Source organism: Antedon mediterranea, chromosome 3 (assembly GCF_964355755.1).
Source record: "Antedon mediterranea chromosome 3, ecAntMedi1.1, whole genome shotgun sequence".
Lineage (NCBI taxonomy): Eukaryota > Metazoa > Echinodermata > Crinoidea > Comatulida > Antedonidae > Antedon > Antedon mediterranea.
This window is the reverse complement of record NC_092672.1, coordinates 4,689,831-4,700,376: the sequence shown is the minus strand read 5'-3', so window position 1 is coordinate 4,700,376 and position 10,546 is coordinate 4,689,831.

Sequence of the window (10,546 nt, the reverse complement as noted above, 5' to 3'; positions counted from 1 at the left end):
ACCAATTCGACGTTTTTGGAACGATTGATGTGCGACGACATATGAAATGAAACCAAATGAAAGTAAATAAAACAGCAAATTAAATTGGGTTTGGTTATTTATAGAATAATGCTGTACATTATTTGTCTGCAGTGATTGACAAATTATTAAGTTACTCGTGGGTGGAAGAAATCGCCACTCTTACTTACAGTTCATGAAAAGTTCGAATTCTTTGTGAAACAACGAGTAAAGAGAAACGGAGGAGAAGGGGTGGTTCACTGGCACATACAAAAATGATACAGTATACACATCACTTGTGATGTGAATAAAAAAATGTTATGTAGGCCTATGCCCATATTTTTATTTCAATTCAATTTAATTCAAGAAACATTTCCAAAAATATTATATCATAACATTAACAATGGTTAGCATATAATATATATATTCGAGAGATTACAAAAGGCCCGATGGGCCTGTCGCTGTAGTCCCTCTTTACATTAGGCCCTATACAAATAATAATACAATTACACTTAGGCTAATATAATCTTAATTAGCCGTTACGTACATTATATATATAAAAAACGTATTATTTCATAAGAAATAGAAGCAATTTTCTGCGAAAATTCATTTCTATAAATTAATGAAATACCATTGAGTTCGATTCATGCTATTATGGGTAAAAAAAAGTACAGTGGGTCACTACACTCGACCTATTTAAGCCAATAAGTCTACTCGAGCAAACCGAAATGCACGATCAATCGTCTGTTATCTTACGGGGGAAAAGCCTCTTCGGTCGGTCGCCGTCTCACACATGGTGGCTAGCCTAAGCCTACTCTTGATTTTAATACGATTATAATGTCTTATGAGTGTCTTTTTGTTTCTTACCGCGTGACATGTACCACCGCCGTTTACTCAAGAATTTAAAACATAATTCTAAGTCGTAAAATGTTAAGTAAATGTTGAGCTTTAGTTAAGTGCTTAAGACGACTAGAGGCGATGTAGATAAAAGTGTCCGACATTCTCCATGATATCTCTATATTTTCAAAATTATTAATTTTTTAAGAAAACACTTCTCAATATCAAACCGCTGTTAAAAGAAAAGTTATGGATATTCATGTTTTGTAACGGATCATGTAGGCTCCAAATTCAGAAAGAATGCGATTGAGGTAGGAGGAATCATCATGTAGCTCCATGGAATCATAGTTTAGATTTACCTTTGATGAATAATAATACGATAAAATGAAGTAAAAAGTCAACACAAATCCACCTTTATCATTCCAAGCCTCTTACCCTGGTCATGACTATGTCCAGAGAAACTTAGGGCAGTGTGGTGCTCGAGAGAGAATATGTCACGATGTTCAGTATAGGTTAAAGTCAACACAAATCCACCTTTATCATTCCAAGCCTCTTACCCTGGTCAGGACTATGCCCAGAGAAACTTAGGGCAGTGTGGTGATCGAGAGAGAATATGTCACGAGGTTCAGTATAGGTTTATTATTTATTCATTCATTCATTCAGTGGAAAATTACTTCAATTTATTGTCATTTGTGGATAAAATGTCTGGATAAAAGCTGTTACGAAACCTATTTGTACGAGAGATGATGTACCGGTACTAACGTCTACCGCTATGTAACACCTCAAATACATTACGCATGGGATGAGTAGAATCTTGCAATAGGCCTATAGAATGTTCCATTAGACCGGATTCCGGTTACTATAACATAAAGATGTGTATTGTCAATAGATAAATGAAATATAGATAATTATCAATACATGCTATTTTAATTCCAACTAGGCTATTCAACGGATGTTTTGCATCTGTAGAATCATAATTACTAGGTCTAAGATATATCTCTGTATTTGCTGTGGCCTATATCTGAGTTAAGCTAAGCTGAGCCCACTAGGGAACATTCAAGACTACTAATAATAATATACTGAATTCGGCGGAAATATACTTATTTACAGCTTAACCCTCCGTCACACTGAACGATAACTGTTCCTATTGTTTTGTTGTTAATAATATATTCTCACTCCTCTGTCCACACATGCCACTGTGACATCATCATACTCTAACCTTGCCTTGTATTATGACGTATTAATGACCGTTGCTGCTTTACCGTTTGTGAATATTGTAATTATACAGTATAATGATTATGATAATTCACCCATTTATACCCTGACCCAATTTCTTTATGTGTATATTTACTGTATTCACATGCAGTTGGATCACTTTAGCCTTTTATAATTTAATGTTTAATTAATGATTTTAATCAGTCACATTGACTGAGTCCGTTGTGATTTGTGGATCGTTTGAGGTTTGAGAAGGCTGTAGGCTGCTGAATGTTATTATATACTGTAATAATATTTTTTACGGTGTTGCCGTGGAAAAGTCAGCGGATCTCGTAATCATGTCTAGCGACTAAATATCGTTCTCGAGTATCGTGTCTGCCGACGGCAATAACCGCGTAACACAAAACTCATAATTATTAACTCTCTAACTCTCGCTATTTACTACAGTATCATATGGGATGAAGATTGCTGTTAGAAGACACGATACTGCAGAATGTTTATTGTTGCTAGACATGATACCGCTCGTATATCGGCTAGAAAAAACTACGGTTAGGCACCTTTAAATGTGATCTGCGCACTCATTTGTTTGTTCAAAACATACAAATTCATTTCATTTCAAGATGAACAATACAGTAACTGAAAAAAAACGTTGTTTCCGGAAAGAGAAATTATCGTTATTTTTAGCTTTGATATCCCATCAGATTATATTTCGTTTATTCGATCGGCTTAGGAGTGATTTAACCGCCAATAGAATCGGTCTCACAGTATGTAAACAAAATATTATATATGTGTGTATCTATTTATAGAACATAAAAATGTTGGAATGATTGATTAATTAATATTTTTAAAATTATGTACGTCCTTGATTGGAGACATTTTATTTGTTTACCTGTAAAAAATTACATTAAATTTAATAATCAATGGATATAGTTACATCATCATGTTACCAAGATCATGATTATCAACATAATCATTATCATCTTCACTTTATTTTTTATATGTGAATATATATTTATAGAACAATGTCCATGACATTTTATTTGTTTACCTTTACCACATCATATTAATCAATATATTAATCAATGGATATAGTTATATCATTTTTTAATCACGTTATCAAGATCATGATTATTAACTGTAAAAATCATTATCATCTTCATTTTCACTTCCGATAACTCTCTCTCATCACTATTCTGGTTAATCAATCATCATTCCTCAATAACTATATCAAAACATCAAAATTAAAGGTGGTCTGGTCATGACAGTGAAAATCGTCAAACCACCGTAGTACACAGTAGTTGACTGACAACTATCCCTGACCCCAGCAATTGCGGTATCAGGCAAACACATCCTTTCATTTCCTCATCTCGTAGGCCTATCCACGGAAGAAACTAACGAAATTCTCAATATTTTAATTAACCCATGTAAATAAATAAATAACAAAATACAACAAGTTAATGATAAATCAAGCAATGTTATTGTATCTATTAATTTCTGCTGTTTTATGTAAACAAAGCGTTTTGTTTACAATCGTGTACTATAATCGACAGGCATTTCCGTTATCGATTCGTTTTCGGCCAGAATCGGAAATAATCGTGTGATATTTGTCACTTGTGCAGTCATTGGATAATAAACAGGTAGACGTCAATGAATTATTCCCACATTGTATTTTTTATTTAATGTTTTCTATAAATATTCTGATTACTGTGACTGGAGTATCGTACCAATGTCATAACAACATTGTGTAATAGGCCCATAACTTGGTGTCACAATGATAGTAAACAACAGTTAGGCCTATATTTTATTATATTATTCCAAAATTATTTTGTTTTCGTTTTTTTTTCTTCAGATCTTAACCTCCGTTTGTTTTTATTTCCGCTAATGCTTATTATAATGCTAACGTACAGTAGATGAATATTTCAGTAGGCCTATGTTGGTATTTCTGCTCGTTTGAAGGCCTATTCAGACAGTCTAGGCTGAAATTCAAGTGGGCCTATTTTTTGGAAAATCATGCAAAATTAATCCTCTGAAATATTAATTCTTTAAAATATATAATATAATATTTCCTATACAGTATACAATTGTGTTGAAAACATAATATGTGAATACACAATATTCGTTAGTGCAAAAAAAGTTTTCTGACGTTTTATTGGGAGGGCGGTATACCAATTGACAATTTCCTTTTCGAAGCCTTTCTTATAGGCTTAAACCCTTCCTTTGGGCTTTTTAAGAAGACGCACCTTAATCAGTTGGTCCCGCTTAGGGGACACTTTTCTAGGTCCAGAAGGCGTTCCCTTAAGGGTTTAATACAGAGCAATGATTTTTTTCTTTTAAAGCAATAAAAATAATGAGTTATATAAACACAGCGCATGGAAGGTTCAACTGTACTATATTTAGGCTTAGGCCTATGACAAAAAAAACCCAACAAAATTACATGAAGGATGAACGCTGGCTAACCCCTCAAAAGTTCATTATAATGTTATGCTCTAAAGTGTGCAGCTGTTGATGATCTATGTTTGGTTTGTTGAAAGATATCAAACATTTTACCAGTAACACCGAAACCGTAAGTGACCACCATTTAGCCTACTAGAAACACAACATTAACGCATGCGCACAAATGCAGAAAAATGTCATGAATACTTGTGCCAACTTTCAACGAATAGAAGGCGATGTTTACGTTTATCGAACTTTTTTTAAATTGCGAATTTAAGTGCGATTAGTTACACAAAAAGCAGCTACGTCCATTATCGGGTAACAAGATATTCCAAGTTATACAACCGACGGCCGGAAATCTAAAATCCCCGAAGATTCAGAAAAATGTTAACCGGCAATACGATAGTGATAAAGAATGTCGTGGTGACGGAACGCGTAACCGAAGTCGTTTTTTAATTAATTTTATTTATCTTCACAGGACACTGACCTCAGTAAAAAAAAAAGTTAAAATTAGTTGTTTTTTTTTACAAAATAAAATCGTACGTCTAAATAGGTTATTAGGCCAATTGTGTATTGCATCTTCTTCTTAGGCGGTCAACTGTAACATCAAGTACTTTACCATTGCGCAACTTAAATTCAGAAAGATTATGTTAGTACAGCTTACCTTTTTACCACAAAACTTTGTGCGCAACGTGTACTTTGAAGATTTTTTGGTTAAATGAGAACCGATTTGAAGGCTCCTTTCCCGGGTGCTTCCTTTGCTCGTCCCAGGCCAGCCATCAGCCACGCGTCGAATCCGTTTCTCAACATACACAACATGCCTTCACTCTCTGCCAACACACTTTCTTCACGTGACTATAACAGTTATGTAAAACTGTTTTTTGTTTTAATATTTATATATAGATTAAATACACGATCATGTATTTTTCTTAACGTATAATGCTATATAACATTCCCAATACTATTTCCTAAGCCCGTATGTTCATTATTTCTATAGTATATTGTACATTATGACATATATTTTGTTTGATGTTTTATGTAAAAAAAAACAAATTCGTTATAAAATGAATAAATGATGATAAATAGATAGATGATTTTATGAAAGAACAAATAACAATCAAAAGTTTTTATAAAATGTTTTTAAACATTTTATAAAAACTTTTGATTGTTATTTGTTCTTTCATGATTTAAAATGTTAAAACATTTTAAATCATATCTTTTTTTACGTCTTGGATTTTGATTTTTAATTTCTTCTGGACCCCAATGGAATTAAGTATTTTACTTTTTTGATGAGATATCCTTTTAACTTGAGTCTGTTGTACAGATTTTTAAATTATTTTATATGTTTACATTGTATGTATTTTTGTGACTCTGGTTAATAAAGTAAATCAATCAATGAACAAACAAAATCAATAAATGAAATCAGTAAAATGGAGAATGGATTCGAAATACTTCCAGGGCCAACAAATTGAAAAAAAATGTGTCGATTATTTTGCAATCTTTGGGTCAACGTTTTCTCCATTATTTTAACCCAGTCAAATTATTTTGATAGTCGTATTTTCACCTCCATTTTCCATCTTGTTAGGCACGAATAGATGCATTTTGTTTATATGAACTTTTATCAAACTCGCAAAAAGCTTATTAACTGACAGATTTGGCACCTTTCTTTAAATTTGATCCTTCGACGCCGAGGTAAACGAAGTTTAAAGAGGGGCCTCTCAAGGCTTGCCAAACATTTTTCGAAAAGGGTAAAAGCAGAAAGGGTAAACAAATGAAATATATGAAATATTTTTACAGAATATCTTTTACTACAATGTAAGTGGCAGGAAACACAAAAGTGAACTATAAATCCCTATGACAAAGCCTGTGAATCATCTTACCAAGTAAGACAAATGATAACACGTCCAATCGATCAATCAGTTGATCGATCGATCCATCGATTTATTTCATTTAAAGTCAAAAGCATGCTTTACAGTCCCTACAAAAAAACAATAGTTTGTTTTTCATTTTTTGTGCAAAATTAGTCAAATCAAAAGAACTGATTTTTCTTATGTATCTCCATGGATTAAAGATTCTTTATAAATCCATGGTATCTCCTAGTACCCATACCTTAATATAGGCCGAATTGACTTAAAATGAAAGAGAATTGAACAAAAACAATTATGTTACCATGCAATATTTAACATTTAGGCCTATAATAGGTATTATAATTATATCAAATCGCTATTATACATAGTATAGTAGGCTATACCGGTACCGGTAGTTAATTTGAAAATGTGAATAGTATTGTCCGTAAATAAACCAAATAAGCTTGAATTTGGTGGATTTAATTTGTGTTTATCTAAGTTGAATTGAATCCAACTTAAAGGCGGTCACAGTCAAATCATCTTGTATTATTGTCTATACAGTAAACCAAGGATTTGTTAATAAGTTAATTAAATTACTGTCCACATGTTGTCGGACCCGATGCAATCAATTGAATGTTGTATTAATGTAAGAGAATGTCAGTGTCTTCCACCACAACGGAATGTATGAACCCTTGCGGCCGCCGAGTCCACCCCCAAACATTTACCGCAAACATTCAGCGGCACATGTCGAGCGCAGTAGCCCATGTACTCTCCGGGGTAAGGCAGCGTACTTTTCACCAACCCCGACTCCCATAGAGATTTACGTTAACACGTCATTATTAATGCCTCAATCGGAAATTGTTTAATCTGGTATGGACTTTTTGTTTTGGAATGCGGATACAGGTTTATGATGACAAAATAGATCTTATAAATGGTTTTTGTGTATTTTTTAGTAGAACAGGTGGAAATTCATATTTATGAATATTTTAATATAATTGCATCATGTGACAGTCACCACATCAGAAGTGGTCGTCGTTGATTTGAATCCGGCCATAGGACTACACTTCGGTTTCTTTAAAATAAATAAATAAAAGAGGGACGGGGCGTGAAAACTTACATACAATACCGGGTACAATACACAAGCTACGGATCATACAAAGTCGATTTCGGCGTTTTATTTGTTTGTTTTTTGTGTAAGTGTGTTATTAAGTATTTGCTATGAATAATATGAGATTTTGTTTATGGCATTTTGAAATAAAAAGATAAACGAATTATCAAATCAACTACGTCCGTACGTTGCATTGAAACATAGTGGAAACCAATATTTATGCTAATTTCGTTCCGTTCGAATTCTCCTAATAAGTGTGCAGGCCTATCACATACGCCACTAATATTTGTATTGATTTATTCTTAAAGTCAATTATTACACATACCCCGAACGTTATATCAAAACACTGCTGTTGAAGAAGCTTCATTGGGCCTCACCTTTGATTGAAATATATATTTATACTGGGTAACCTCTTCAGTCTTTGACTGGTCTCCCAGAGGGCCCAGTTGGTGATCAGTGGCTGTGATGTACTAATACACCGGGGTAACCCCCTACTCGTCTCGAAAGATGTACTAGGTTCTTTAAAGTGCACACGAGCTAGATGTGTACACTGGACCTACGGTTTATAGTCCTTATCCGAGAAGACTTGTTCTACCACCAGAACCATGGAGTGAGTGAGCCCCGAACCCCTGCCGATATGTTATGGCTACGTGATTACGGTTCCACTGTCTTAACCGCTCGGCCACTCACTCACTCACTCACCTTTTACTTTCAATGCCGTGGTTCGAATCACACGAATGACTGCTGCATACCGTAATCGTTGATACAAAGTTACATAAGTTTTTTCTTTCTTCAAGGTCTAATTTTTAAGGTATTATTACAACAATGTTTATAGCAATTTATAGTTTATACGTGAATCAAGAAAACTTGAATTAGATTCCCAATGTTGCGATGGTCCAGGAATCGGTAATTTAATTTTTACATTTATCAACTCTCAAGGACATAGACACAAATCACAGGCCGACTAGACATGTTGTTGATGATTACACAATATCCATGGTATTCTATTTGAACTTTTCGTTCATGGAATTATAATTTTAATCTTAAATAAAATATACAGTGCGATAACACATGACTTTAAATGTCATTTAGCAAAATACCAGTTGTATAAAACAGTTCAGAAACAAGTCAGTAAAATGGGAAGATTAGGTGATGAAATTAAGAAAAATGGGACAAAAAGATTAACATCTTCAATTCTCGCAACAAACGAGGGAAAACGATCCCTCTGTTGAGTTCAACAACAACATTCATCCATGACATCTAACCTTTAAATTGTTTCACGAATTGAATTTAATAAATTTGATTTACCGATATTAATTATTTGTTATAGCTGTAAAACTGTTGAAGAAAAGGAGCATGTCTTTCTTCTGAGCCTCAGCCTTGGAAGTGAAAGTATTCGGGGCGATTGCCAAACAAGTCACTGGACACAATCCAACATAACCAAGGTCAGTTGCAAGATCAAATGAAGCAGAAAAGATTTTTATATTTTTTTATATAGATACAAGTGCACGTTTTCTCCATTTCCCCAGCCGTCCATTCCCAGACGTTCTGTTGTTACGTAATGTGACCTTTTAGAAGTTTAGAAAATTTCTACAAGAAGTTAACATTTTTGGGCCTATAAAGAAAACAGAACATCTAACGCTCCGTCTACATTATCTACACACAAAAAATGTTATGTGCGCATGGACATGATGATGTCATATCACTACAATATTTAAGCATATCACTCCGTATTTGGGCACATCACAGTTTTGTCACATAAAGTTTGATAGTGCAGACAGAGCTTTTGAAAGAAATCCATATTATCTTAAAATGCACGTTTAGTATTCTACACCCGACTGATGACGACATCATTAATTAGTTAGTAGGCCTATGACCAATCCTATCTATTACGCAATGCTTGCATTTGTTCATTCTCTTCATTCAATTGAAGTTCACATGTCCGTATTTTTTTTGGTGTAAAATCTTGATATAAAATAGTGTTGTCAATGATATTTAGAAAACAATGATGAGTGATCTTTTTGTAAGAAATTGGAACGTGTTACAATGTTGTTTACGTATTAGGCCTACGTGGATCTAGTATAAAGATAAGGGTTTTGTATGCAGAAAGGAGGAGGACGTGAGGCAGAAGTCATTTGACTATCAGTTAGAAGAGTGTCTTTCTTGACAACTTGGTTTTGCATCTCCTTTTCATCCTTTCGGAGCGGCAACGGTGTCGAACACAACTAGATACCAAGACGTACCGAGGGTGGTTGAGGGCTATGGTGACGTAGACTCGGACAGGACTCAGTTAAGGGTTCTTATTGACAATAATGTTGGATCTTCGGATCCTTTTTTTTTCATCTCTTCGAAGCGGCAACAGTGTCGACCACAAGTTGATCGAGACTGAGGGTGGATGACTGGGGGGTGGCACTTAGGTGAAGATAGCTAAATGTCAGGGTATACTTCTTGTTGGATCACATCCCTTTCTTCTACCTCGGTTTCAAACCTTCGCTTTAAAAGGTAGTTTGATCTTGACATCATTTCAAGGTCCGACAGACTTACCTAATAGATTACTTTATTGTTCTGCTTTAATCTAATTGCACCGAACAAAATTAAATGTATTGTACAATGTAAAAGAAACCTGATCATTTGTCATGGGGGTGATGTCCTTTATACATTCCTTCATGCCAAGGTTGTTTATTTCTCTCCATATCTTTTTTTTTCATACTAGCGAAACGAAGATTTATCGCTTCAAAAGAGAAACTACTTCTCATGGGAACAATTGGTTCAAATAACCCTTGCCAGATGCGAAGTTTGCACGTTGAGGTGGCTAGGTGCCCGCTGTCTGAACTCATAAAAAAACGTCGCCGAAGAAGATGATTTGCTACAAAATACAATCGCTCGTTATCTATGCAATTAAACTCAGGATCTCTCTCCAGTAAGCGAATTAAAATCTCCTTAATGTATTAATTTAGGTGGGTACCTTTTTTAATACATCTTTTATTTATGTGCACCTTTCCTAAAGTACTTTATAAATAGTAAGAAAGTTTGTGCTTGTTGTGTATCTTCGTGAACCCTAGCCTGCATGTAAAAACATATGGAAGTCACAGTGAGCTGTGCGGTTTCA